This window comes from Anopheles coustani, chromosome 2 (genome assembly GCF_943734705.1).
Source record: "Anopheles coustani chromosome 2, idAnoCousDA_361_x.2, whole genome shotgun sequence".
Classification (NCBI taxonomy): domain Eukaryota; kingdom Metazoa; phylum Arthropoda; class Insecta; order Diptera; family Culicidae; genus Anopheles; species Anopheles coustani.
In genome coordinates, this window is record NC_071289.1 from 31,820,349 (window position 1) to 31,824,753 (window position 4,405).

General features: G+C 33.5%; 1 long non-coding RNA gene across 1 annotated transcript; it reads right to left on the reverse strand.

Moving 5' to 3' along the window:
* Positions 1–1,418: 1,418 nt before the first annotated feature.
* Positions 1,419–2,677, reverse strand: LOC131263696 (uncharacterized). Its single transcript, XR_009178256.1, has 2 exons — positions 2,078–2,677; positions 1,419–1,842 (listed from the first exon to the last, which is right to left on the reverse strand). It is a non-coding gene; the product is annotated as an uncharacterized LOC131263696 (long non-coding RNA).
* Positions 2,678–4,405: the final 1,728 nt, after the last annotated feature.

The window sequence follows — 4,405 nt, forward strand, 5'->3', positions numbered from 1 at the left end:
ATTATTGTCCCTTGGGGCAAAGTTCTGGCTGTTTGAATAATTATTTCTCCTGCTATTATTGTAATTATTGTTGTTGTGATTTTGCCTATTATTAAAGTTATTTTGATTTCTGTAACTGTTTTTATTTTGAAATCCGTGGTCATAATTATTGTTGTATCTGTTACGATTTGAATATGATTGGTTAAAGTTTTGGTACTTTTGGTATCTGTTTGGGTATCTATTTTTATTTGAAAAGTGAGGTGGCTGTTGGAATTGATTATAATAATTGCCGTAACCGGAATGTCTTACAGGCATGATTTGTGAGGTATTGCTTGATTCATTTTCTATTACTTTTTCACAAGCTGCCGAGACTGAAGAGAATGCGGCTGCTTTAAGCAGTAATCTGGTCTCTGGATTGTCGATTTTTTCTATAAGTGTTGTGACGCCAATTTTAACTGCCATTTCATTGGCGACATTTTCTGGGATATTTTTCTCTAAGTATAAATTCTTAAGCTTTGTTGTTAATTTTTCTACCTCGTCGCATAGTGATTGCGTGTCTTTTGGTCTTAGACATTTGAGTTTGTTTGCAATGTTGTCTGGAGATACTTTTAACTGACACCTGGTTTTTACATCATTCAATAATTGCTCTATGGTTTCAAGTTTCAGAGGTAGTCCTAAACGTGCCTTGCCAGTTAACCTTGTTTTCACGAATTTAATTATTGTTTGTTCCTGAACACTTCCTGATAAATCTTTTAATAAAGTTACGGAATCTACAAAAGAATCAAGATTATCAGCGGAACCATCGTACACTTGTACGAGTGCTGTGGCTACTTTAATATCTAACTGAGCCATTCTATTGAAAATTATAACCAGTTTGGAAAGTGTTTTGAAAGTTATATGTTTTCGAGCTATGCCTAGGTGTTGGTTTATGTGAGATATTATGTTAGAGAAAATATATCGGGAACGCAGAATTATGGAATTGACTTCTTCTTCGCTAATAACTTTTTCCAATTGGATAATATCGGCTTGAATTCCAGCTACTATTTGTGTAGCTAGTAGCCTATCACTTGTAAGTTTACACGTTCTGTGACTTTTGTTTGGATCGCTTAGACGAATTTCCAATGTTTTGAGCCTACGAACTTTTTCTTCCAATTCATCCATGCACCAATTGATGCTGGCAAATGACAAAACATAAAGTGTAGGAGGAAAATAACACCAATGAGCAGGACGCGAAAAAAAAATTTTTTTTGACTGATATCAATAGTAGCACATTTTTTTTTTTAGCCCTTTTTTTTAAATATAATATCCCATTTACAATAATAAAAAAAATTCCCTACTAACCTTGGCCCTTTAAGGGTTTACGTATGCTTGCCTCGGTAGTGGTAAATAATGTTGTCCCTATACCGCTGGTGCTGGGTGGTACCTGCTGGTGCTGGGTAGAAGCCGCTACGTGGTGCTAGGTAGTTGTATGTACTCGTTCGCCGCTACGATGTTGTCCTTTTTTTTTTTTTTATTATTTTTTGTTTCACTGTTCCGCTACGGCGGTGACTGCTGTCCCGCGGTAAGGCGGTATTTGTTGGTGTCCGAAGTAATAATCCAACTCACGATTAAATCTCTCACTTTTGCTGGACTGTAGCTGTCCTTTTTTTTTGTTTCTATGATCGTTATGGCACTCACTCCTATTACGCTCACTCACTTCAACTTTTTTTTTTTACACTGCCGTCTGAGTCCTTTTTTTTTTCACCAAATTTTCCAAATTCGACTAAGTCCACGTTTTTATGGGACTTAGAATTTGTTCACATGTTTTTGTTTTTGCGTCCAAGTCCGATTTTTTATGGGACTTTGAAATTTCCACCACTGCACCTAATCAAAGTTGGTTTTTGATTTTTCACAAACAATCCACTAAGTCCACTTTTTCGTTGGACTTAGAATTTAAAATACTTTTATTTTTACGGCCTAAGTCCAATTTTATATGGGACTTTGAATTCGCACTAACTGATTTTAATAATTTTTTTTTGTTTTCTCCCAAATAATCCGCAAAGTCCACTTTTTCGTAGGACTTAGAATTTACACTTAACTGCACTTTAATAATTATTACTTTTTTAGATTCAGGCTCCACGTCACGGTCGCCATGTAATATGATTTATCTCGGATAGGAGAAACACTTTATTTTACACTTCGAAGCTTGTTCGAGCTTCACCGATAACTTTATTGCGAATGAATTTTTACATCGTTCGTAGCGCGTTTTTATATTAATTTGAACAAAAGCCTGGTAGCACCGCGTAATTGCGCGCAAGGTGACCGCTTGAGTATGCTGCGCAATTTGATCCTATCTTTTACTTTTAATGTTTACTAATAGTACTTTCCTACCTAAATCATATCTTAAACTAACCTAATTTAAATTACCTATCTGTTGAGAGTGTCTCCTATTTAATTAATATATTATTTGAATCGAAATTTATGGATAATTTATTATTTACGGGGAAACAACTATCTGTCTCTTTCTAATATATTATCGTTCTATCTTATCTAGACTTCCTAGTTCAATTTAACTTCTATCCTTATCTTAACGAAACTATTAATCTTACACCTTTAATCTATACACCTGATCCTTTGCCATAATTAATATCTAGCTATAAATAATTTCAAATAGTTTTGATCGTTTTATATTTTCTATAATTTAAAAATAAATTCTATTATGATTTATTACTTAAAGTATATTACATCGGCAATGGTCAGCCAAAACATTTTTGCAAACATTTTGAAAACTGCAAGGAAACCAAGACGAAGAACGAGCTCACATACAATGTTTGGAACGCTACTTTAGAAGATAGCGACGAGTTTATCGTCAATGTTGGTTTCAACTCGTCGCATCTTGCACATTACCAGATTTTTATTCGAATAGCAGGCAAGTGAATTGGGTCATGGAAGTAATCTAATATATAAAAAACACCGTTGTCTGTATATGTATATACGTAATATATAAATATAGATATATATATATATATATATATATATATATATAGTTTGGGGGCTTACACCTTTTCGGATCGATTTCGGATCGATTTCGGATTTTGGATGGTCGCTGGGAAAACAGGTCTTACTCGCTTGATGTCCAGATTCGAAGAGGATTAATTTTATTCTTAACTATACCAAGGCAGTGCCTTGTTCTAAAATAATTATGGGGCCTAATTATGTCGCCCGTTTAGGGGTGTGGGTCGAGTGCTCCGTGGTGGCGTTTGAACTGAGCGCAATGTTCGTTACCTTCGTTATCTGTTGAGAGTGTCTCCTATTTAATTGATATATTATTTGAATCGAAATTTATGGATAATTTATTATTTACGGGGAAACAACTATCTGTCTCTTTCTAATATATTATCGTTCTATCTTATCTAGACTGCCTAGTTCAATTTAACTTCTATCCTTATCTTAACGAAACTATTAATCTTACACCTTTAATCTATACACCTGATTCTTTGCCATAATTAATATCTAGCTATAAATAATTTCAAATAGTTTTGATCGTTTTATATTTTCTATAACTTAAAAATAAATTCTATTATGATTTATTACTTAAAGTATATTACATCCTTCCCCTTAAAAAAAATGAAAAGTGTATGGAATGGAACGAAGATTATGAGTGTAATTACGTATACTTTTCATTTCTTAATTAATCTATTTTTATGCACTATAACCTCTTTAGCGGTAGTTTTATTTTTAATTGTACAGTTTGGGTCATTTATTCGTATAACTGTATATGGTCCTATATAGCAAGGATCTAGTTTTTTCCTATTTTCGTTCTTTAAATACACTTGATCGCCTAGCCCTATCTTGATGGGATTTATATTTTGGTTCTGAGTGCTTTGTCTTTTTATTTTTTCTTTTATTAAATTTTCACGTGCGAGCTCATTAGATTTCTGTAGTTTATATTTCATCTCATAGTAGTATTGTTCTATGTTATACACTGGGTCTGTTTTGCCATTGTAAACATCTTGTGGTATATTTGGTGACCTTCCAAAGATTAATTCGAATGGAGTGAATTGTGTATTAGTATGACATGTTGTGTTGTACACAAATTGATAGAACTGTGTCCAGTCATCCCAATCATCATGGTGCTCATTAGAGAAGGTTCTCAAATATTCGTTCAAGCTTCTATGGCTTCGTTCAAGTGATCCAATAGTCTCAGGGTGATAGGCTGTGGCAAAAGTTTGTTTAATTTTGAGGATCTCCGATATTTTTGTTAGTATTTCGTTATTGTACTCAAGCCCTTGGTCAGATCTCAATTCCATAAAACTTCCGTATACCAATATAAATTTTTCAATCAATGCTCTAGCTATTGTATTAGCTTCTTTGTTGGGTATTGGTATTATGACAACAAATTTACTCAGGTCGCACTGTATTGTAACAGCATACCTGTTATTATTAT